Source organism: Nansenia antarctica (assembly GCF_963989245.1).
Source record: "Nansenia antarctica genome assembly, chromosome: 8".
In the NCBI taxonomy this organism is placed as follows: domain Eukaryota; kingdom Metazoa; phylum Chordata; class Actinopteri; order Argentiniformes; family Microstomatidae; genus Nansenia; species Nansenia antarctica.
The window spans coordinates 46,894,130-46,920,765 of record NC_137678.1 but is presented as its reverse complement, the minus strand read 5'-3'; the positions used below and the strand labels follow the sequence as shown (position 1 = coordinate 46,920,765).

General features: G+C 42.8%; 1 pseudogene across 1 annotated transcript; it reads left to right on the top strand.

The window, feature by feature from the left end:
• Positions 1–539: 539 nt before the first annotated feature.
• On the top strand, positions 540–13,374 carry LOC308164286 (putative ATP-dependent RNA helicase TDRD12; annotated as a pseudogene). The gene is made up of 15 exons: positions 540–545; positions 2,503–2,688; positions 2,991–3,144; positions 3,593–3,721; positions 4,643–4,834; positions 6,841–6,969; positions 7,590–7,707; positions 7,808–7,947; positions 10,399–10,614; positions 10,799–11,097; positions 11,291–11,521; positions 11,930–12,005; positions 12,119–12,291; positions 12,490–12,688; positions 13,312–13,374. The product of its transcript is annotated as a putative ATP-dependent RNA helicase TDRD12 (transcript).
• Positions 13,375–26,636: the final 13,262 nt, after the last annotated feature.

The window sequence follows — 26,636 nt, the reverse complement described above, 5'->3', positions numbered from 1 at the left end:
TGGTTGACAAGTTATGAGCTTTTCGTCATCCATTTCATCCATTCAGGTTACCGGTAAATTACATACACGTACAGTAGAGTAAATATTAATTTTGGGTTGCCAGATGTCCGGTTTTCAGTGGACAGTGTCTATACAACGTGTGTACAATTTGGCTGGTCATTCAGTCGTGCTAGATTAGAAATCTGGCAACCCCGTGCTATCGTAGATCTTTGAGTAAACTAATATAATATATACAATATACATTATACAAGTTTCACTTTTTGAATGGAATTACTGAAATAAATCAACTTTTTGATGATATTCTAATTATATGACCAGCACCTGTAGTATAGTATATATTATAAGTATAAATAACGTTACTTGCTAAAAGATTTACGATAGCCTTTTTGGCTGCACAGTACAAAATACAAATAACAACAATGATAATACTTTTTTAGTAATATTTTATTCACATGTAATACATGCCATCATGTTAAATAACTTAATACCCTCCCTAAAGCACGTATTTCATCAAAAACAAAACCAACATATTCATAAGAATGCAGGTATGCAAAGTTATAGATAAATTCACTGAAAAAGCTTAATGTCAAGCCCTGACAACACTATATTTGTACTTTGAAATTGCATGTATGTATTATGTATGTTACACTAATGTTTTTCAAACTACTGTTTCAATTAATTTGGTTCCGTTTGTATTGGAAACTGTTATTAAACAGTTTATAAGAGTACAGTAACGTAATAGACTAGTGTTTTGATGCTAGCTCCAGTGGTCTCTCTCCCCGTTATGAGTGACTCAATTAATTTAGATAGACCAGTTGAAGTTTTCCCAATTGTCCCATTGTGATGCAATAATCCGTCGCACCACAAACTTTTACAAAATGTGCAAAATTTGACAGTGCGACAAAACTTGCACGCCGTGTGCTTTGTCCCATTCATCCACGAATGGAATCGAATTTTCGCAGTGCGATTAAAATCGGGGCCGTATGCGTTGGGATGAGATTTTCTCATAGACTTCCATTCAAACTTCAAAATCGAATGTTGTGGTGCAACAAAAATTGCACGCTGTGTATTGGCCTTTAGCTTGTAGAGACGTTCGCTTTTAGCAGCCCGCTATCTCGCTAACTTTAGTAAGAGTCTATTAAAATGGAAGCCAAGTTTCTTAAACCTTGCTCATACAACAACCTTGCCGGGAGCGACGGCTACAGGTAGCCTACCACTTCATCTTCAATGGCCGACCGTGTTTGCGAGCAAAAGATCCGAGTGTGCGCGTTTATAGCTGAACATGATCTGTCTTTCACAATGGCTCAGCCACTCGTCGATTTGTGCAAGAAGCTATCAGAAGACAAAAATGCACTGACAAAGCTGTCCGTTTCCAATCAGCACGCCAGCTATTTAAACACACATGGCCTTTGTCCCGGAATTGAAAAAACGGCTGTGTGAAAAGCTTAAAAAAGCAACGTTTTCAATTAATATCGACAAAGCTACTAATCTTAACATGGACAAAATCCTCAATGTCCTTGTTCGATTTTTTTAGGATCTGGCCAAAGTAACAACACAACACCTAGTCAGCAGGAAAGTAAACATCGCCAACTCGTCAGCCCTCATGCAGGAGCTCAAAGATATCCTGGAGTCCAATGGTCTTGACTGGTCACTAGTCATCAGTATTCTACTTGATGTAGATCTATTGATCTATTGTTATAGTGATAGTGGCTTGATAAGTGATGCAATCAGTTTGGCCTTAAGTGATTTAATCAGTTTGTTCTTTTAAAGACATCTAAATATATTATTTTATTTTGTATTGAGTATAAAACAGTATTAATGCATTTTAACATTGAGACATATATTTTGTATTGACTATAAAATAGTATTAATGCATTTAAACATTGAGACAAGAAGCTGTCTTCTGTACCCGCTCTCCCAATATCTCAAACTGTGACCCCCCTCCCCAAGAAAAAGTTTCAGGCACAGGATTTTTTCCCACTTTAAGCCCTGCAACACACTACGGCTGTAACAATTTGATATTAATAAAAATATTGAATGAGGGTTTCTACATGTGATCTGGAAGATGTGAAATCACATTCATTGATTGTCAGTTGTCTAAGTCAGATGTTGTGGTGACGAATGTGTATAATATATGTGACACAGTCTGATCATTGGTCCGCATGTCGGCAACCAATCAAAGTGTTCGGACTTTTCTTTTGAAACACTACATTTCAACGTTGTTGAGAATCACAACACAAACTCGCTAGTCAAGCCAAAATACTGCAAGGCAATGGATTGCCGGTGAGTAATTTCCACTGCTATCTAGTTAACTATAACACTACTTTACATTGTTAGCAGGCTCACAAAACAAGCTGTGTTAGTTGACTAGCGACGTGTGTGTCATTGATTTTCAACAACGCGGAAATGTATTCACATTTTTCGAAAGAAAAGTCAGATCATTACATCGGATCCCGACATGAGGACCAAAGCATTAGAATGTGTCATATGTGTTCTCTCCAGATCCTAGTGAGACAGAAGTTCACTAGGCCGTCGGTGGCTGAAAGCTATTGCTGGCCAGCAGTCGCCTGGGGCTGTGACACGGTCCTCATCTCCCGCAGCGCAGACGAGCCCCTCACCTACCTCCCCCCGTTACTGGCTCACATGCAGCTGTCCTCAGGCTACAGCACCCTCTCCTCACACACCGGGGTGAGCCCAGCACACACACACGCACACACACACACACACACCAGACTGGAGGATGGAAGCTCAAGCCTGTCTCCATAGTGTCAATGTAGGAGTGTCTGTGTTATTAACAGACTAGCCTAAAACTAGCTAAAATATGTACAATAGAACAATATTGTTCCAACTCCAGTACTTTCCATGCTATCAGAAGGCTGATTTTTAGATGTGGTTTTCTGGACTACTACAAATCCATAGTAAAACGATCAAGTGGTGAGTGAAGATACCCATGTGTTGTTGTTGTTGTCGTCTGGTGTCCCCCCCCCCAGCCCATAGCAGTGATCCTGTGCCCGGGGTGGGAGAAGGCCCAGACTGTGTTTGACCGGCTGGAGGAATGCCAGACTGCCCAGTCCCTTCACCCCATGATTGCACTGGTGGGACTAGGGAAGGACGAAGCCAAGACGATCAAGATCCAGAAGAACTGTAAGCCTACTGTCTCGGGGGCTCTATTAGACTTGCTCTAGTTGAAGTCATAGAAATTGTTTTTGGGGGGGGGGGGTTGAATTACAACATTGGGGGGGGGGCGGCGGTGGGGGTGACGGTAGCCTAGAGGTTAGAGAGGCCGGTAGCCTAGAGGTTAGAGAGGTAGCCTAGAGGTTAGAGAGGCCGGCTTGCAATAGGAAGGTCAGGAGGGCGCTTGCATGTGGCAAGGCAATTAACCCCTGTGCGTTTACTATGCAGGCTGGGAAGTGTGTGTGTGTGTGTGTGTGTGTGTGTGTGTGTGGCTACTTGAAAAGTAGATCTTGGTTCAAAAAAGATTGGGCACCCTGGGTCTAGAGCAAAAATACCTAATTCCAACAATTGACTGTATAGTATATTGTTGGATATTTGAATATGTCATTCCCTCATTCCCTAACCCTTCTGTCTCCAGGCCAGATGGTTGTGACCACTCCCTTCAGCCTGGTGCGTCTGATGGCCTTCAACTGCTTTTATGTTCCTGCGGCTGTGTCACTTGGTGCTGGACGAGGTGGATCTGCTCTACTCACAGGCCCCAGACGAGGTCAGAGAGAGAGAGAGAGAGAGAGAGAGAGAGAGAGAGAGAGAGAGAGAGAGAGAGAGAGAGAGAGAGAGAGAGAGAGAGAGAGAGAGAGAGAGAGAGAGAGAGAGAGAGAGAGAGAGAGAGAGAGAGAGAGAGAGAGAGAGAGAGAGAGAGAGAGAGAGAGAGAGAGAGAGAGAGAGAGAGAGAGAGAGAGAGAGAGAGAGAGAGAGAGAGAGAGAGAGAGAGAGAGAGAGAGAGAGAGAGAGAGAGAGAGAGAGAGAGAGAGAGAGAGAGAGAGAGACATGGACATGGACATGGACATGGACATGGACATGGACATGGACATGGACATGGACATGGACATGGACATGGACATGGACATGGACATGGACATGGACATGGACATGGACATGGACATGGACATGGACATGGACATGATTTTATGATGTTTAGAATGGAGTTCACTAAGTTAAAGAGGAACAACCGCCTGATGCAGTGGAGGACTGTCTGTCAACTAGGGCAGGGCGATATGCCCAACAAACGTTATCATTATATATGATATATTTTTCCTATTGATCAATAACTACAATTAACATAATCATTAATTCAATTATGTTCTATGTACCTTTTGAAGGGCATTTTATGCTTATGACTGAAGCCTAAAATAACCAGCAGGTTCAAAATGTCTGAAGGCAATACCAGATAACCAAAAAGCAGTGCTTGATTACAGTTGCAGTAATAACACTTATCTATATCTTTTTATTCATTGTCTTATTATATAGTTAAATGTGTATCTATTTATTTTCCTCCTTGTTCTGTATTTTTTAATGCTATATGAAAAGTTATTTGAATTGCCCCTGTTGAAATGTGCTGTACAAGTAAACTAGCCTTGCCAACACCATCTCCCTATGAGTGTTCTCTGACTGCATTGTTCCTTCTCAGATGGCCACCATTCTGCAGCACTTCCAGAAGGTGACCGACAGAAGCGAGCGGGCTTCCTGCCCCAGGCAGATCATCGCCGTGGGCAAACGCTGGAGCAGCCAGATGGTGGGGCTCCTGGCAGACCACATGATCAACCCCTGCATCATCATCACAGTGACCGAGGAGGCAGCACTTTACGGCAACGTGCACCAGGTCAGCTTAACCTTTGAGGTTGCATATAGCAGGGTATCCGCGGTGTCTTGAAAAGTATTAAAAGTTGATAAATCAATTTTGGGAAAATCAAGACCCTTAATAAGTATTAAGTCTTATCACGATTTTATGAGGTCTTGAATCTTGTAGATATTTTTCTGAATTAGACTCTGTCCAAAGAGTTTGAGTCCTAAAAACTTTTAGTAAAAGTTTGGGAATTTATTAGTTCTATTAAAAAACAAAGATGAACCGGAAATGGTGTTGTATGATAGTGGTCTAGTGTCTATTACAACTAAAACTGTTAAGTTAAAGGTGTCACTGATGTAAACGGTTACAGCTCCAAGTGGCGGTGAGGTCTGGATATTGACACGGTCTTTAAAAAGTCTTAGAAAGGTATTGAAATTAACCTCAAGATTCCTGTATATACCCTGTATAGGCAACCATGTCTTTAAACTAATGCTGTCAATCGATTAAACATTTTAATCAAGTTAATCACAATAATAGGCTGTGATTAATCACATGTTTAAAATACTAGTATTTACTTGTATTTTTTGGGGGAGATAAAGCATAAAACAAAAACAACTGCATGGCATACTGGTTAGAGGAATCTGTTATTTGTTTTACTTTATTATAACATTTCTTAGTTTTGATGATTTCTAAATAAGATTAGAATCTCTTAAATGTGCAGAGTAAAAGAGTCTCAAGCTATGCAGTCAGAATTGCACTTAACTGCCAAACCTCAGACTGCACCCGTCTGTTCTCGCCTGAATTCTAGTCGGTTGACTCAAGCCCTATCGTAAGTAACTGCTCCGCCTCAGAGGTGAAAGGAAAAAACGTTGTTCCCGCCCGGTCTCGAACCAGGGACCTCCGGAGTCGGGAAGAGTTACTCTGAAACTCTTATGTCTTCGACCACTAGTTCGTTTTGTGGCGCTGTTCCGACTTTTAGTACTTCAGCACGCGGAGACGTAGTCTCCGAAGACTAGAAGAAGTCTGCTTCTTGCTTTCAGACAGTTTTTTTCTTCAAACCCATCACTGTTATTTTCATTCTCGAATTGCTATCACAGAATACAGTATACTTTTATAGCTCCTACATAAACTAAGAAGGACACAGGTTAAAGTATACCTTTTGCTCTTGAGATCACTTTGGCCTTGTGAGAGGAATGGTAGAGCGCTCGCTTAGCATGCGCGAAGTAGCAGGATCGATGCTACGCATCTTAGTAGAATTTGGTAATATGAAGTATGATTAATTTGCGTTACATTTTTCTAAAGTTTACGGATTAATCGGGAGTGTTAACACGTTAACATTGACAGCCCTACTTTAAACACTTGATGACATGTCTGTACACGATCAATTCACAAAAGTAAATTATTTTCTTGAGCAAGAGATCCTAATAAAATGTTCTACCACCTTTTTGTGGCCGATTGTTATGATTACATCAAGTTTTCTCTGAAAAATGGTGGACATCGCAAGTCTGTAAACACAAAAGAGTGCGTTTGTGAAATTCAATGGATGCAAAATGCTCATAGAGTTGCCCGTATACATTTTTTATTATTTAAATGTTTTGTCAAAGGTATAACCACTTGAAATGCTAATGTTGCCTATGCGCAACATCGGGTGTTAAGGACTATAAATCACACATTTATGCTTAGGCCTTCATGTAAAATAATGTTTTTGTGGCTCAAAGGCTGAATTAAAACACATGTGGGTATTAACTGCCTATATCTGTACAAAAAAGACAGACATGTTATCCCTTGGGAAGTCCTAATCACAGTTTCATTTCATGCAAGGCAAACTGGGTCCTGGTATCAAAGGGTTATGGGGGTAGAGGGTCTCCACAAGACAGTTGGGTACAACTATCAAACCCCATGTGTCCTAGTGTTGTCATAAACAGACTTTATTTGGCATAATCAATTGGTGTACAGATCCCCCCAAAAATCTGCTATTCCTGGTTAAATCTTACAGTCTTCAATCACTTGAGATTATGTTTCCCTCATCTTTCTCCCCACAGATGATCCTGTTGTGTCTGGAATGCACAAAGATCTCAGTGCTGCTTGGTTCGTTAGACTTCAACCCTGAGGTGGTCCAGAAGACCCTCATTATCGCTAACTCTGCAGAGGAGGTCGAGCATGTCTTTAAGGTACAACACTCTCCTGTGTGAAGAGGGTTTTTTCATTTTTGCAACCTTATATTGGGAGACTGTCTATTGCAGGGGTAGTGGAAGAACCAAAAGACCATTGTTGTTATTGATGTATCACCAGTTGCCTAGTTATGGCTTTGTTATGCCTACCATTGAAAAGGCATTTTTTTCAGCCATTTGACCAGTGATTGTTGTGCCATTTCGTATGTCTGCTCACTGTGCCGATGTCTACACGTCTCCTGAATATTGTAACAATTAGTTTGTGCCATTTTAGTTTAGCATTTACCTTTGTAAACGTGTATCTTGTCATGCAAAATATAAATCACTATCTTGGAGAAAAAGTACTGTAGAAGTATAATAAATACATAAATAATAATTGGTCATTAATTAATACATGTGTTTTTTTTTTTTTTTATATATAATCTGTATTTTATTGGATTTTTCATATTGTCACATTTGGTCAACACATTTCTCGACTCATACAACTGTAGTATAAAATAATAACAATATCACAGAATAACTCTATTGGACAATTTCTCCTACATAACACTGTCACCAAACATTAATACATGTTTTTAACTACATCTATTTGATCTTCCCTCCTTGTATCTGTCATTCAGGGTGTGACCAGCACATCTGCATTCTCCCTGAAAGCTCATGAGGGTTTAACATACCAGTTTGACTTTGTGATTGAGCAGTGGAGGAAGGACATTGGACTTGGCACTCATGTCATTCTGGGTAAATTAAATCAATTAATTATTTGACATTTAAATCTTGTCAATTTCATATTATTGATAACATTCAACAAATGTCTCCCTGTATTTCCCCTGTATTCCAGTCACCACCAATGAGTGTCTGAAGGCCCTGGGCATCAGGGATGCTACGTGTGTCGTGCATTACGGCTTCCCAAGCTCCCCTAAACTGTTTGGCAGCCGTCTGTTCTGCATGTCTGACAACTTCCAGAACCTCTCTGACAAGGTAGGACAGACCAGCTACCCTCCACTCCTTTCACAAGCATACTGAGTTCACAGGTCATTTTTTTATTTTATTTTATACACAAGACAAACAAACAAACGAACTAACAAACAACAAACTGCCAGGCATACATGTCTAGTATGATTTGGTTCAAAGCAATTCCCATAATGCAACATCGTCAGGTATTACAAGGGTACAAGTAAAGAGTAAAATGTAAAAGTAAAAATAAAAAAGTGTACAGGCTTGCATCACTACAGGATATAATCAAACATTTGAACAGTGGTGTGCCGTCAGGGCCAGCAAGGCCTTCTCTGCTGGCCTAAACATCATCAGAATATACATTTTATTTTAATATATTTTTTCCACAAATATGTATTAATGATTCCCCATAGTCTATTCTCTTCATTTCATAGCTTTCCTCTTGGTTGCGCTGCTTCCAGTCTCCGATTGAGATTTGGAGGGCTGGCCTTTATGTTAGAGCTTTTATCCAATCAAAATGTGTTGCTAGGGGGCTCAAAAATCTGCCTGCCTTCACGTTTAACGGTGCCGCGAATTCGACCTGTAACTTAACGTTGGAACGAGAAAACCTGTGGCGTTCCTAGTAAACCTACGTAGATGCGAGCAAAAGCAACAACGGCGCCTGCTGGAAGGCTCAATGATGTCAGCACCCAGCACGTCTTTTGATTGGATACGCACTATTGATACGCACTATTGATACGCACTATTGATATTCACTATTGAGATGCGTATATGCCGGTAGATGTGAAACTTTAGAAAGTGCGCAGGGAAACGGAGCATCACAACGAAAGCTTTCGTTGACTGATCGATAATACTGATCGATTGTGTCCTGTTTTTGGGTAAACAATAACTTTCATTTAGGGGACACGATGAAAGCACAAACAGAGGAAACTACGTTGAGCTTCTTGCTTTTCTGGCTGAAAACAACCCAGATTTACATTACCACCTGTCCACAAACAAAGTGTTTACTGGGACGTCAGGCAAAATACAAAACGACCTGATTTTTGTTATTGCTGAAGTGATGGGAGAAGAGATCAAAATGGAGATTAAAAAGGCACCCTTTGTCGCTATTATGGTGGCCGAGACGACAGACGTGGGTAATGTAGCGATCTTAAAGATGTTAGTTTAACACTCTTCATTGTAAATGCGGATTTATTGATTAAAAATGCTTCGGAAATATTAATATAACTCTGTTGTACTTGTCTGACTATGTTAAGGTGATGCAACGCCCGGTTATACTGTGTTTCTGTCTAGTTTCTAGAGCCATGGCGTCATAACGATGGTATTAAGAGGTAGAATAATTCAGGTAGGAATGTGTCGGACATCACTGAAGGCCTAGGTGTGAAATGCACCGCCCGCCACTGCATTTGAATACACTTTGAGAGTCAATAATTGGACCCCATATGTTCAAATATCTATTGGGAACTTTAGAGTTGTAGAAGCGTATTCTCTCCATCTGCATGATACTGATTAATCCGTAGAGCCATTTCTGGAAGCAGGGAGGTGGAGGTGATTTCCAATCCAATAGAATAATTTTCTTAGCAGCAACAATACCAGTCATTCATTCCGACCGTTCCTCAGCCGTATAGTTGGAAGCAGTCTCTGAACATCCAAAGAGTGCCAGTTCAGGATCAGGGGGAATGTCCCTTCCATAGACCCTGGAAAACCACCAGATTTTTTGCAAATGAGGACCGAGACAGAAAAGATGCGCTAGAGACCCATCTGCATTTTTGCATCTGTCACACAGTGGAGAAACCGATGGATAAATTCGGTGTAATGTCTTTGAATAGTGGAGTCTATGGATGACTTTGAATTGGATCAATTTGTACCTGACATTAATTGATCAAGATTGGATTCTAGCTAAACCTTGTTTGTCGTCAGTCACCTCGATATTAAGGACCAGGCTTCGCTCAGATGGTCAGTGGATACAGATGGGCCTCACCTGGGAAACCCCATTGCCAGTAAGACAAAGCCCTAGCGTTGGCTGCCCAGAAATAGTTACGAAATACAGGAAGGCCTAATCCTCCCTCAGTTTTGGACTTTTGCAGATGTGCTTTCGATATGCGATGAGCTTTATATCCCCAAACAAATGGAAAGATAATGGAGTCCAACTTCTTAAAAAATGCTGAAGTGAGGAAGATTGGGAGATTCTGAAATAAATATAAAAAATCTAGGGGGCGATACCATCTTGATCGTGTTGATACGGCCCATCATAGATAAGGGCAGAACGGAGAGGAGCTCTCGAAAGCACGTCTACTCCATCCACTACTCACTAGCGCCCCCCCAGTTCACAGGTCTTTTAATTTGCGTATTATACCTGTTGCTTTGCAAACGTCTGAGAAATGTGCCCCGTTTCCCAGCACCATGATTGTATTGGGTATGCTTTCTCAACCTCAAGATTGCTGTCTGGACTCACCAAAGGCTTTTCTTCAACAGGACAAGAAGGGTGCATCCCCACCCCCTGAAGTCAGTCCTCCTGCTGTCTGAGAGGAACGCCCGTCACGTCATCGGGGTCATGCGCTACCTGAAGCGCACCGAGGCATCGCTGCCCCCCGAGCTGCTCCACTTCGCCCAGGGGGTCCTGCAGGCCCAGGAGGAGCAGAAGACTGACAGGCCCTTCTGCAGCTACCCCAAGAGCTTCGGCTTCTGCAAGTCAGTGTTTAGAATATGGACGGATTGACCTAAAATGTACTTGATTTGACATTAATAATCTGCTAAGATGCAACTGTAATTAGCTGAACCCTGGATTTGGCTATTTTGCTCATAGGTATGTGTCTGAAGAAAGGTGAAGTGGAACTGAATTCTGTAATGCTTAATTACTTTCTTTCTGTTGCAGGGACAGTAGTGTTTGTCCTTATCGACACAGCATCAGCCCTAAACAGGACCGCCCACTTCATCAAGACTCAGGAACTATAGTGGTGAATCATAGTTTATGATTCACCACATTTTTGACTGGTCCAAATGTCATTCAGAGTATATTATTTGGGTGGTAGTGGGTGCTTGTCTATCTTCCACAATGAGATGAACCTCTAACTGTAACATGCTTATCTGTGTATGTACACAGGAGAAGCTGTATGCCAAGGAGGTGCTAGAGGGAGGCCTCTATGGAGTACAAGAAGAAGAAGCCTATCATAGGTCAGAACCCCCCACCAAACCCAACATGAATACAAATGAACAAATTTCAGCTATGAAACGATGTTCTCAATGTCAACAATCGGGTGACTCAGAGAGAAGTCCCGTTTGAGTGTGTTTCTGTGCTTAGACAACAAAGAGGCGGCTCCTCTGAGAGACTTAACCGTCTCCCCGCTCTGACGTTCGTCTCTGTCAGAGTGCGGGTGACCTCGGTGCCAGAGGCGGCCGGGTGTCTGTTCTCCAGCGTGACGGTGGCGTTCCTGGACGAGGGGCGCGAGCAGGAGACGAAGGCCCACCAGCTGCTGCAGCTGCCTGCTCAGTTCCACAGCCTGCCTCCCCAGGCCGTGGAGATGGTTGTGTGCCGGGCCAAGCCCGTCGACGCTGAGGTGGACTGGAACCCCAAGGTCAGTACAGTCACAGGACTCGAGTATCACGATTCGCAAATCTATGTACAAAAGAGACGGAGATGAGCAGACCAGCTAGCTAGCTTGCTAGTTCTTTGACACTATTCACACCATGGAACTATAATCAGACACTTTCTAGTCACAATAATAACGACCAATTTGAACCAACGTTCTCTGTCAGAACACTCAGCAATTATATTTGCTAACCTTTCAACTTGCTTACTTTCATCTGCAGACATCTCACCCTGCAAAAACTCTCTCGCATTGCGCCTGCACAGTCGCGCAAACATTGTTATATTCTTCAGCGTTGGCCTTGTGGGCGACCAGGTGCCCGCGGGCACCGTGTTGGCTACCCCTGCTGTAGAAGAACATCATACAATGACATTCCAAGGGTGTAACTTACCCACTCTGGGCTCACCATCTCTCCTCAGTCAGAAGATCAAAGGCCTGCATCACCAAGCCAAGGTCGTTCTGTGTCTGGGAAACACCGTCTTTGTTGATCCCATGGTAGGCTTTACATTACACTTAGCACTATAGCAACTTGATAACCCAGAGTTATCTCTACTTCATTTCAAAGTCAACTGAACTCCTAGCCTAACCCTTGTGTGGCATGTCTGTAGGTGAGAACCACCCGTCTGCCAGGCCTGAAGATATCCATAAACGAGTACAACGTCCACGCCGAGATCCTGAACACGGGGATGGGCACCAGCAACCTGCACCACCTAGACCTGCTGAAGGAGCTCTGCCGGGGGGCTGTGCCCGCCGGCGCTGGGGAGGTCACTCACAGCCTGGGGTGAGCGATGAGGCTTCCAGCACCACACACACCAGACATCCTAATGACCTCCTAACACGTCAGGGGACCCGTGGCATTTCGTTTCTATATGATAGAGAGATTTGTCGTTCTCAATCTCAACCTAGTTCCCCAATAGTTGCTGAGAGCACTTAACTGGCTCCCCATTAATAGTGTGGGTGTGTGTGTGTGTCATGTTAGGCCGGAGGGCTCTGAGGTGACTCTGGAGGACAGGATGCAGGCTGCCGAGGAGACCCTGGCCCACCGGATGAGAGCAGCCATAAAGAGCATGCACTGTCACCAGGAGGTCCTGACAAACCCACCCACCCAGGCCCTGACACACCCAGCCCAGGCCCTAACAGACCCACTCACCCAGGTCCTGACAGACTCACCCACCCAGGTCCTGACAGACACACCCCAGGTCCTGACAGATCCACCCACCCAGGCCCTGACAGACCCATCCCAGGTCCTGACAGACCCACTCACCCAGGTCCTGACAGACACACCCCAGGTCCTGACAGATCCACCCACCCAGGCCCTGACAGACCCATCCCAGGTCCTGACAGATCCACCCACCCAGGTCCTGACAGACCCACCCCAGGTCCTGACAGAACCAGCCCAGGCCCTGACAGAGGTCCTGGCTTCCCCGGAGCCATGCGAGGCCCCAGTACCTGTCGCAACACAACCAAAGATGCAACAGTGGAACAGCCTCATAGCCAACCTGAAAAACGCCACTGAAACACTGAGGTTTGTTTCTTCTTCTTGCCCAGAGAGAAGGGGCGTCAAAAACTGACACTAAGGGCTCGATTTCACTGGCTGCGTCAACCTCAGCGGCTCGTGTGAGTTTCATTTTGGCTGCCATGTTAATGGGTTGGAGCAGCCATACAGCCCATGTTAATGGGTTGGAGCAGCCATACAGCCCATGTTAATGGGTTGGAGCAGCCATGCAGCCCTGTTAATGTGATTAAATAATCATGTGATAATGTGATTAAAACCACCTCTGTGTGGCCTTGGATGGTCCAGTGGTCTCGCACCACGGCCTACAGTGCACATCTGCCCATATTGGCATTCGAATCCAGCCAATAAAGAGCTGATATGCCCTCTCCTCCTTACTCTCCTCGTTACTGTCTCTCTCCACTGTCTCTATCCAGTAGAAATGAAGTTAAATGTAAGAGTGGGACTGCGCCACTTTTTTATTTTTTGGGGGACTGCGCCATTTTTTAATTTTTATGAATTATGAGCCGAATAATAATTTAGTTCTGTTTCCTGTCTGCTGTGCGTTATTTTAACAGTCTTGTAAGATTAGGTGTTCCGGTCCTACGGTGATGTTCATGCCCATGTCATGTGCCTTACTACTGGTTTAGGTGTATGAAAAGTCATGCCGTGTATACAATCATACCAATTCAATAAAGCTCTCATTCTCAGAGCGAATTACGTGTGAAATTAGCATGCTAGCGGGTGTTTTCATATAAAATGTTATATATGATATAGCTGACTAGTAAGCCTGCATCAACCTTAATGCTATTCAAGTGCAAGAAGATTACAATTGTCTTCGCAGTTTAAGATACACACATTAATCTGCTGCGGTAGTAAACAAAGCGCAGTAGAAAGACGTCACAGGCGGTCAGATTTTGGCCCTAGTCTGGAACGCACGTCGAACGTTCGAACGATTAGCAAACGATTAGCAAGAGCGTTCGAACGATTAGGCCGTTGATGGCCCTGCCAGGATTTGGCAGCTGCCAGGTTTTGGCATGACAGCTCCACCACTAATCCAACAGGAACAGTAGCCGTAGGGGGGCTAGCAAGGCTAGTAGTAGCCCTAATATTCAAGCAGTAACGTGCAATATTTCAACTTCTTTTCAAATGATTGGTCACTAGAATCCCTTCCAACAAAATGAAAAACACACTATTGTTTCTCAATTTTAATGTCTTCATTTAATATAAAATATAGAAGATTAATAATAATAATTATTATTATTATTATGATATATATATATTATTTTGTTATATCTGGTCGCCAGTTGGGGGGGGCGCTGTCATGCCAAATCGTGTACAAATCTTACCGGGCCATCAACGGCCCATCAAAATCTAATCGTTCGACGTGCGTTCCAGACTAATGGGCCATAATCACACGTGAGTGGGCGTCACCATAGTGACGGGCCTGAGAAGAAGAAACATGCAACGAACAATAAGTCAAATGTTTAAGAGAAAGGAGAGAGATAAAGAAGCAGATAATGTGGCTAAAGTTAGAAGGAGAGAGCAAATTGAGGGCCAGAGGGGGGAGGCAGAACCTCTGCAAAATGAAAACCCACCCTCAGATGCAAACACAGGTGATGATGCTAACTTACCAGAGAATGGACATGAAGTTAGCTTACTAGCAAACTAGACAGTGGCTTACTCAGAACACAGTCTGTGTGCATACAGTACAACATTTTGTATGTATCCTACACATTGTAGGATACATTTTGAGATATTTTATTTTACTAATAATCTGTTCATTAATGTATCTGCCCACTGTTCTGACAATTCAAAGACAGAGACTGTTTGACTGTCTTTTGATGAATTTAGTTGTAAATGTTATTCTAATTTAAAACAGTTGAAGGCCAGAGGGAGGAAGAGGAGACTCAACAAGAAGCAGCAGGTCCCTCTCCCTACTCAGAAGAAAGAACAGGCGATGCTGCTAGCCCTCCTACTGCTTACCCTAATGTATGGAAAGAAGAACAGTATAAACAGTGCAAGGAGAAAAATGAATGGCTGCATGCTGAAAATGGAAGGCTAGGCTGTAGCCCATGCCATGATGTAAAAGATCTGGGTGTCATGGCATCCCGTGGGGTCAACATAGCTACTCAGTGGGCTGAGGGAAAGATAGCCCCAAGTGGTAATTCAAGGGAAGTACAGCTTTCATCACTGCGGAAAAAGATCCATGAGCACAGGAACTCCACAGCGCATACTGAAGCTGTCAAGATTCTTCAGACAGCAAATAAAGACATACTTCTGAACTTAAACGCCAGTAGTCAGGAGTCTGCATTTGAGTCTACTGCCAAAGTATTCATGACAGCATACTATGTGGCCAAGAATAACAAGCCTTTCACAGACTTTGAGAGTCTGATTGACCTGCAGCAAGTAAATGATGTTAGCTTAGGGCGTGTTTTGCACAGCAAAACAGTCTGTGTTGATATAATTGAGCATGTGTCATCACAGATGAAAAAGGAACTTCTGAAAAAGATAATAGAGGCCAACTGTAAAATCATAGTATTGGCTGATGAGTCGACCAGTGTCGGGCACAAATCAACACTCATTGTGTTTCTGAAGGCTAGTGTTGATGGAGACATGGAGCCCATTGCCTTTCCATTAGACCTGGTTGAGCTGGATAGTATGTCTGCTGCTCATATCAAGGAACAGATTATGGGTTGCTTGCTTAAGAACGGCTTCACTGTTGAGTTGCTGAGGGAAGTCCTCATTGGATTTTGCAGTGATGGGGCCAGTGTCATGCTGGGAGTGAAGTCAGGTGTTGGGAAGTTGCTCCAGGATGACTTCCCAGGCATCCTACTATGGCACTGCCTCAATCACAGACTGGAGCTTGCTGTGGACCAGGCCCTGGATGTGACGGGGGGAACAAAGGACTTCCAGGCATTCCTTGACAGCCTATATTCATTATATAGCCAGTCACCAAAAAACATGCGGGAGCTGAGTGAATGTGCTCAACCTAGACATTGCCCTCAGGAGGATCAGAAAAGTGTTCAGTGTTCGCTGGGTAGCTTCTTCATGCAGGGCAGTCTCTGCAGTTTGGCAGTCTTATCCAGCCTTGGCACAACATTTCCGTGAAGCATCAGAGGATAACACAAGGGACAACAGAGACAGGGCCAAATTCAAAGGTCTGCTTTCTAAGTTGTGCTCCATCAACTTCCTGAAAAGTCTTGCAGTGATGGCAGATGTTCTGACTGAACTTAAGAACTTGTCAGAGATTCTTCAGGACAGACAGACCACGCTCCCAAAGGCCCATGACAACATGACAATCTATATCAAACGCATAGAAAGCCTCAATCGCTACCCAGGACAACATGCAGTTGAAGCCAGCCAAGCAGAGGAAGTGATGGAATTCAAGGGAGAGGAGTTAAGAGTTGGCAGGTCTCCCATCATTAACTCTGCTCAGTTCATCCAAGCAGTGGTAGACAATAAAGACTCTTCACAACCACAGCAAACAGAGCACAGGCCAGTGTTGCAGCCAACCGAAAAGAGGCGTACAATAACCTTATCTAACAAATGGCAGTCCTCAACCCTGACAACTGGGACCACGACAATGCTCGATTTGGAGATAATGAGGTGAGGGCTTTGTGTGATGTCCTACAACTGAATGGACAAGAGGCCCACCTTGGGTTCACTGAATACAAAGCAAGTGGAGGAAGAACCATTCCTAAGAGGATGAAGAAGTTGCTCATGGCAGTTGACACACTGTCTGCAAGCAATGCTGACTGTGAACGGGGGTTCAGCACAATGAACAACATCATAACTGAGTATAGGAGCAAACTGACAACAAGAAATGCAGCAAATCTCCTCTTCATCAGCTCTGTGGGACCTCCATGCAGACAGTGGGATCCACTGCCTTATGTGAAGACTTGGCTAGGCAAAGGAAGAAGAGCAGCCCACTCAACAAGTTGCATGACTCGCCAATACACAGAAGACAAGGATAACTACTTCAGCCCTCTGTGGAAAATGTGGAAAAGTGTTTAAGTGTTCCCACTTTCCCAGGGACCTAGATCCTGGATGGAAATTAATGAACCTCAGTTATTGGGAAGAAACACTTGAGTTACCCAGTTTGTGTTTAAAAAAAATCTGTTCAAAAAGGAGACTTGAAGAGACACATGATAGTTCACACAGGAGAGAAACAATTTAATTGTTCAGTGTGTGGTAAATGTTTTGCTCAAAAAGGAGAGTTGCAATCACAAATGATAGTCCACATAGGAGAGTCTACGTTATAGAGTCTGAGTTATGAGTCTGTTATAATGTTTAAATAAATAATTTAAACATTATATTATTATTATTGTCAAGTGTTTCTAATTTCAACACCAACACCACGATGTGTGTGTTCAGGGATGCATGAAGCTGGTGGCGGGAGGAGAACAATATGAAACGATGAAGGTTGGGGTAGTAGCCTATAGTTCCTGTAAGAAACTCAAACCACTTTCACCCCTGAGCCTATGGGTAAACCAATGCACTCATTCACATCCTTTTACTCCAGCATCATCATGTACATCTGGGAGAAGTTGAGGATGTGAGGAGGGCACTGTTTCTAATTCACCTTGAGCGTGTTACAGAAGCAGGTCGTGATATGCAGTCGTCGACAAGGCAAGGAGTGAAACAATGAAAGGCATTCTATTCGCCGACTATTAGTGCCCCATACTTACGATTTATCCCTGTAATGTATGTAGGCTCCTTCAATGGATCAATGACAATCGCAGTCTCTGCAAGCTAACCGGAGTCACACAGCTGGGACCATTAGCGGCCAATCCTAGGATGAAGCTTCACTGGAAAAAAGCAGCGGCGCCAGCCAGACGAAAGCTCAGATAAAAGGCGAAGCTGCATCTACAGCTGGCATTTTCAAAAACTTGAAATTGCCCAGTTCAGTTGTGACAAGCGGAGCTGGTACAGACCATTGTCTGAGCCGACGGAGGGGAGGTGTACTGCATCCTAAAGTTGCAGCTGTGCAATTCTCTGATCATCATAACATCATGGTCCTAAAATGCTGTCTGTGTATCATAACATTATTGGATAACATCATAACAACAACATCTAATGATCTGAGGATAGTCATTATGCGCACTCTAAAGTGAAAACAAGTCTTTCCGCTGGATAAATGACAGTTAAGTGCCCAGAGATTGCAACATACTGTATAGTAACTGTATCTTTATAGAGTTAATTGAAGCATACATCTATAAATAATATTATTTGAAATTGGCATGCAGTCATTATGCTGCCGCAGTAGGATAATGTCTCTTTAGTCCATATGATTGCCCCTTTTTTACATGATTGCCCCAGTTATGGAAGTGTACATCAGAACAAGAAATCCTTCCTAACACTTCCCTGCATACTCACCCTCATAGTTCCCCTAGATGGTTTCTGCCATGCTCGAAATAAATTGTGTAGTAATCGAGACTGTGCGTCCAATTACGTTTACATCTCCCAAGACAGCTTTGACCATATCACAGTTGTTGCGCTTTAATGCTCTTTAAATATACAACATGCGCCTGGATATGAGACTCTAGGTGGGCATTAATTGGGTACCTACACGATAGAAGAGTATGCCAGGGCGGTGGGCACAGTCCCACAGGTAGGTGTGCCAGGTGTTAGCCATTTAGACAGATAAGGTAATTGTAAATATGAGAAGGGAAACGATCCACAAGAGGCGCAAGTACAAGTATCTACATTAGGCCTAGTCAATAGGCGGCCCGCGGGCCACATCCGGCCCACGGAGGATTTTTTTCTGGCCCTTTGATTCATATTGATATTATTAGAACATTACACAGCAAGCATATGGCTCCTAGTAAATATATTTTTCTGTCCATTCCCGATTGAACGCCGTTTTTGGGCAAGAATTGGCTCTGTCAATGTCCTCCAGTAAGAGGCTTTATTAATAAATAAAAAAGATTCCCTATGCTACGTGCCTTGCGCGCATGGATACGTTTGTGCGCTCCACAAACAAAACTACTTTTCCTCAGTCAAGCGTTCAACCGCAGCTGAGCGGCATTTAGTGAACTAGCTAGAAGACAGACCTCATATTATTTGAAAATGTCGCTGTCTACTCTGAAAAAGAGGAAGATTGACAACGAAAATCGCCAGTTCCGTAAGGAATGGACAGAGAAATATCTATTTACTGAGATTACTACAAACGATACTAGAAAACAAATATGCTTGCTGTGTAACGAGTCAATCGCTGTCTCAAAGGAGTACAATTTGAGAAGACACTTCAACACTAAACACTCGAACTTCAACACAAATTACCCAGAAGGATCAGATGCACGCAGACAAAAGGTGCAGAGCCTAACCGCGAACTATGAGCAGAGACGAGATATTTTGGCCCGGTCCTGTTCCGAGCAAGAGAGGACGACAACAGCCTCCCTCCGCGTAACATTCTAGCCAAAAAGAAAAAGCCGTTCACTGATGCAGAAACTGTCAAAGAATGCATGCTAGCTGTTCTAGACGACGTGGTGACGGATGAAAAGGTTAAGAATAGTGTCATTACTTCTATTCGGAAAATCCCAATGTCAGACACAACTACAATTAGAAGAGTGGAGGCACTCGCAACGGATGTTTTCGAAACGCTTTTGGACAAGCTAAAAAAGGCAGAGGTAATGTCGCTAGCTGTTGATGAGTCTACCGATGGCAGTGATGTAGCAGAGCTATGTCTATGTGAAATTCTTTGATGGTGAGTGCTTTCGTGAGGATTTGCTGGGTTTAATTCCACTGGAGGGACAAACAACAGGTCAGATCATTTTTGAGAAGATCGTTTCCTTTTTCAACGAGAATGGACTAGATTTGCAACGAGTCAACATGCTAGCCACAGATGGAGCCCCTTCCATGACTGGGCGCGTGCAGGGACTCTCCGCTCGTCTTGCTGCCCTCGCGCCACAGATGAAACCACTGCACTGCCTGATACACCAGGCCGTTCTCTGCGCCAAGCTAAGTGGTGAGTTAAAAGGCACCATGGACAATATAATGTCGATGATCAATTTCATCAGAGCCACCTCGAGTCTACAGCACCGTTTGTTTCGCAAACTTTTGTCAGATATGTCAGCCGAGCACAGTGATTTACTTGTACATAATGACATTAGATGGCTAAGTAAGGGTAACGCACTAAAGAGAGTTTGTGAACTCAGGCACGAGATCATTGCCTTTCTCCGGGGCTGTCACCACAAGAAGGCTGCCCCTTTTCTAGCCCAAATGCAAGACGATGAGTTCATGGCAGATGTCTGCTTTTTAAGTGACATTTTCCAGCACTTGAACGGACTGAACCTGCAGTTGCAAGGGAGGGACAAAACCGTGTGTGATCTAGTGGACAGACTGAATGGGTTTAAAAGGAAGCTAGAGTTATTCTGCATTGATCTAACCCCCACGAAAATGCTGCACTTCCCAACACTACGCGCTCTGATCAACTCGTCATCAGCACAGATTAGTCCTGCGATGACAGCATTTATCGATAAACTGATTGATAACTTTGCTGCGCGGTTTGATAACTTTAATATTCCCGCAGAGGTGATGAGATTTACTAAAGACCCCTTTTCTGTTGATGCTGGGGGAGAGTTTGCAGCTGAAGCCAAACAGGTGCTTCCGTCACTGGACGAAGGCTCCCTGCAGTTAGAACTAATAGACATCCAAGCATCGTCTGATTTGAAGCATGATTTGAGATCATTGGCATGTGAGCAGTTTTGGGTTAAACTTAACCAGGTACAGTTCCCAAACACCAGAAGGTTGGCCTTTTTTCTACTTACTATGTTTGGTACAACGTATACTTGCGAGTCAAGCTTCTCGCATATGAATGCAATAAAAACCAACACACGTGCCTCCCTCACAAGTGTGCACCTCCACCAGTGTCTGCGTATTGCCCTCACTCCATATGAGCCTAACTTTGCAGTGCTTGCCAAGTCAAAGAAATGCCATTTCAGTCACTGATTAGAGCACTGGTTGATGATTTTTCTTCCTTTTGAGGGTTTGTTAAAGCAGACGTGAAATGCACTGATGATAGTAGGCTAGAGTAGAGCACCGATATCCAAGTGGGCCTAATGTAGGCTAATCTGTTTTTTTGTTTTTTTTAAAGGGAGACATTTTATAAAAGTAAAAAATTACTGGCACAACTTACTGATAATGCCATGACATGAGCACTTGATGTTTTTGTCTTTTATTTTGATTCGTTTTTTTTATGTTTTGAATTGAGTTGTAGCAGATGTCAAATGCACTGATTAGTAGAGGATAGATTAGTAACAGGAAAAAAGTAATCTGGTTTGTTTTGTTTTATTGAGAATGAAGACTGTGTAGCCTACTTCTGAGTGATATACAGTAGTATGAATAAACACTTTTGATGCACAGTATTCAGGGTATTGTTGTTTTTCATTTTCACATGTAGGCTAAGCGTTACAAAACGACACTTAATTAAAGTTTGGCCCCCATACACATAACATTTGAATAAGTTGGCCCTCATACAAAAGTAATTGACTAGCCCTGATCTACATGGTCCCCATACTGTAGGTACAGTAGAGGCGCACTTTTTCGGAAGTTAAACTGCGTCTGTAATGGTTGCTCAAGTCACAATTCATTCAAGTTCACGCGTCCTTCAATGCAGCTACTGTATGTTACCTGACTACAGTATATTAAACCAAACGACACCCACTCCCCTTTAACTTCATCGCAATGTGCATGGAGCCACACTGTAGACACGTATGGATCTTGAAATAATGACCTGTCAGAAGAATTCATACATTAGGCAGCAACCTTTGAGCTCTTGTATATTTGTTTTGTTATATCATATTATACGAGGCATATATAGAGAGAGATAGAGGAAATGGTTTACTCATTGTTTGTTATAGTCTCCCAACAGAGCTGTAACATTTAACAATGCTAAACACCTATTTGACTGTATTGGACTATTACACCCTTATAACAATGAAAACATGTTTTCTATTATGGAAATATCAACAGCCAGCCAATGTGTCTTTCTCATCTGAAAATAGTGAGCATTTGTATGCAATACAACTGAATGTAAAGTGTATTTATTTGAAATGTCTCCGGGTGACATGGAGACAAACTTAATCATGTGCTTGAAAATCAATTTTCTCACTGAGAAGTGTGTTGAGCAATCTTGTGATTGAAAATGTACAAATCAGACGGAGAGTCAGAATCTACGACCGGTCCTGTTGACGCATGCCAGAGGGAAATCAATACAGTGAAACAGGAAACAAATGTAGCAACACGTGCAAACTGCCCTTGGGCTCGGCTGTATTCTATTATTGCCTTTTTGGGCTATTTTGACTTTTAATTGCTGATAGTATAAAAGACTCGATTGTGTTGCTGTAGAGGACGCATGTAGACGCACCATCTGCATGATATACCACTGTAGCTTCTTATTATTATTATTATCAATGTCATCACCAAAACATTTCACAAATGACAATTCAATATAGGTTCTAAAGCAAAGACTAGCGTGAAAAAAGACAAATACAATTAAAACCACATCCCTATACAATGCATTTGCAGCCATGACGAAGCAACCGTTTACCTTTAGCTTTAGAGAACACTAAACACTATGGGGACCAATGGTTACACACACACAGTTTATGCCTATCAAATATTAAAGAAACTTTAATTATTTGTTTAGGAGTGTTAGGGAACCCTGTGTCATTGTGCTTTGTAAAACACAAAGCACAGTATAAATGCATCTTTTAGCCCAGTCCAATAGCATGGTGTGTTCTATGAGCATTTAGTTAAGCGAGAAGCAAGAGGTCATTAACGAGGCATATTCTCACAAAGGATAGCTGCAGGGTATCCAACAGACTACAAAAGAAAAAAATTGGCCCTTTTTCTCTCAGTTCACATCTCCGCCACTGGAAGCAGGGTGACTGGAGGGACGTCAGGCTGAGTGTGGTGCCGCTGTCCATGGTGCTGATCCTGGCACACGGCACATCCGCTTCACTGTAGCTCCCGGGGGGAAACACTGGCAGTCATAGCGGAGGCAGTTGATCAGCTTCATAGCGACTTTAGTGAAAATTATCAGAATTGATTGTTGAAAAGCTGAATAATGTCGCTTACTATTTCTCTTTTACACATTGTGTGTCGAGCACATCTGTCTTTCATATTATTCCATGACAGGCAGCCCCCTTTTTGGGTCAGTTTCTTGTGTTATGTATATAGTATTATTATTATTATTTGCATGATTATGATTATTATGATGATGATTATTATTATTATTATGCTGCTGCCACATTCCCAGAGAAGCCCCTACTCAGGGGTGAAAGTGGTTTGAGTTTCTTACAGGAACTATAGGCTACTACCCCAACCTTCATCGTTTCATATAGTTCTCCTCCTGCCCCCAGCTTCATGCATCCCTGAACACACACATCGTGGTGTTGGTGTCGAAATTAGAAACACTTTAGGGCTGCCAAGTTTCACCAAAAGTTTGGAGTGAGAGTTTTGGGTGGTGGAGCGACCCAAAACTGTGCACGTTTTGGTAGTGGCGGCCCCTCTCTCCCACACAATTATTTGTGCTAGTTTCCTGCAATTTTAAACCAGCACAAGAAATTAAAATAATTGGAACATTTGATAAAACAAGAGAAATTCAGATAATATATCTTAAGTCTTAATAAAAAAATACAGTAGGCTACAGAGTCTAAAACAAAATTGGGCCTCATCAAGTGAACTCAACCCCTTGGTCAGCAGTAGAAAGACCATTGGTCATCATCTTATATACAGTGCATTGCTCATAGATGGCTATCATGTTATACAGTACATACCAGGGTTTTTCCTGGGTCAGAATCAAGCCTTGGAGGTTGATGTTGTGCGTGCGCAGTGCGCCCACATTTTCTTTGAGGGACCCCCAATTGTTGTATTTGTATTGTAAATTGTAATTATTATTATTATTAATAATAATAATCATAATCATAATACGATGCGATGCGATTTGAAAGTACCAGTAGGCTACCAGATACGTATGCACATATTTTGCTACCAGGGTTGCCAGATGGAATTGACAATTTCCAGCCCAACCAGTCTAAAAGCTGCCGAATCCACCCGTCCAGTGTGACCAAAAGTAGCCCAATCTGGCAACACGGCTTGCTTATGGAAGCATAGTATGTCCATCGTTACATTCCCACTCACCACACTGCCCTTGGTTAACAAGTCTCATGATACATTTACATTTTTGGGCATTTAACAGATGCCTTTATCCAAAGTGACTTTTCTTTTTTGCGATTGATGTGTGGTTTCATGTATGTGGGAATAAATGTTTTAAGTGACAAAAAAAAAAAAAAAAAAGTTTACAAAATAAATACATCTTTCTTCTAATTCTAATAGATGCGTTTTCATTATTGTTACCGCTGCTTCATAGGTCTGAATAACACTGACAGGCTTTATATGTGTCCCTTGAACAGAGCTTGTATATAAACATTATAGCATGCATCATAGGAAGGTGCCTGGGCGCCGCGCAATGATAATTTCTGTCGTTTTCAGTGAAAATTATTTTGTCACCTTTTTGGGCCAGCACCCCTGCATTCCCAAAAAAATGTGATAGAAATGAGCCATTGAATTGTTGCACTCTCTCCAGCAATTCCCAGTTCCCGGTGTACCATTCTGTAAGTATTTTCTTCTTGGGGTAATAAAAAACCTAATAATGTTCTTCCATGAAAATTCTCTCCATTGTCCAGAGCTAGAGGTGGTGGATTGTATTTTACATATGTTCAACCATTCTTCCTCAGTTAGGACTATGTTTGCTTCCTTCTCCCACTTATCCCTAACATATAAGGTGGAGTGATTCTTGGTGGACTGTATACTCTTCTGTATAATTCTTGACACCAGTTTCTTGTGGGTGTTGCCCTTATACGCATCAATAAAAATGTTGACGAGACTCATTTCAGAAACCTCATTATTCTTTATATTCTTATAGAAGTAGTAATGCCTCAGTTGTAAATACCTGTAGAAATCTTGTTTCTCTAGGTTGTGATTATCAATAAGATATTGAAAGGCCTGTATTGGATGAAATTAGGTAGGGATGTCCCGATCCCATTTTTTCACTACCGATACCTGGGCTTCAGGTATCTGCGATACCGATATCAATCCGATATTTGTATTTATTGTTTTACTCCTGAATAATAACAAATACTTCCCCAGTATAGTCCACAACATTTGGCTATTAAAGACTGCCAGCCTTTATTCAAGCAACAAAAACAGTACTCACTGAGTCTGTTACTCACTACTCAGTGACCAACTGGTTTCAAGTTAAAACAATTTAAACAGCAGCATTCAGCATTGTAGAAAAAAAATGAGTTACTGTCTGATTTCTAGTTGTAGTGCCTTCAGTTCTCGTATCTCACTATGGGGAACGCCCCCTGCGTGACCTCATCAGAAACTGAATTACACTGCGCCAGCCCATTGGCTGGCCCAGGCGACGCTTGTGTCACGAGGGACGGGACCCTCCGCCTATATAACACGTACACACGGCATCTGTCGTCCTTTGCCCCCTTCTCACTGGAGCTGTGCGGGTTGCTAGAGCTAAACAGTCCACAGATACGAGCGACCACAACACACACACACACACTGTATGGAAAGTTTGAGCGGCAGTGACGGCCGCGCGCTGCACTTAGTATTTATTCTTGATTATTTTGAACGTCTCGTTCAGCCCGTCAGTGACGGTGCAGTGTGTGTGTGTTAGCCCGTCAGTGACGGTGCAGTGTGTGTGTGTTAGCCCGTCAGTGACGGTGCAGTGTGTGTGTGTTAGCCCGTCAGTGACGGTGCTGAGCCGTGCTGTACATTAACAAACACGTGTGTACAGCTGTTCCTTTGTGTCGACCTCCCTCTGTGCCTAGAGACTGTTACACTAACGTTACCACCAGGTGCTAGCTAACTAAGGTAGCTAATGTTACCACCAGGTGCTAGTTAGCTACGGTAGCTAACGTTACCACCAGGCGCTAGCTAGCTATGGTAGCTAACGTTACCACCAGGTGCTAGCTAACTAAGGTAGCTAACGTTACCACCAGGTGCTAGCTAGCTACGGTAGCTAACGTTACCACCAGGCGCTAGCTAGCTATGGTAGCTAACGTTACCACCAGGTGCTAGCTAACTAAGGTAGCTAACGTTACCACCAGGTGCTAGCTAACTAAGGTCAAGAGTTCTTGAATAATTATTTATTATTATATTTCTGTAACTCATATGCAGCATTTGATTTGATGCTCTATGTACAGAGGTACAACCTTCTCAGCATAGTCGGGGATCCTGTCTCTGTTGTTGTGCAAGGGCCACCACTGTCAACATATCTAGTAATCTAGTAGGTGTCTGTTATCCACCCTATATAACCTATACATTCATATACTGAATTGAAATATGTTTTATTTTACAATTTCTGTGTTAGTAATGTCATAAGAGACCCAAATGTACAGCACAAGCGACATAGATTGTGTCAAAATGCACAAATCAGCTAGCTAGCTAGACATCAGCATACTAGCGAACTTTTGTTGTTGTTGTTGTTGTTGTTATAAAGAGTAGGTCTATAATACGTTTAAATTATATTCAACTAAGATAATACAATGGCATAGATAATACAAAAATACTAACATCATTTTTAAATCTTTATTAACAAAGAAAACAATATT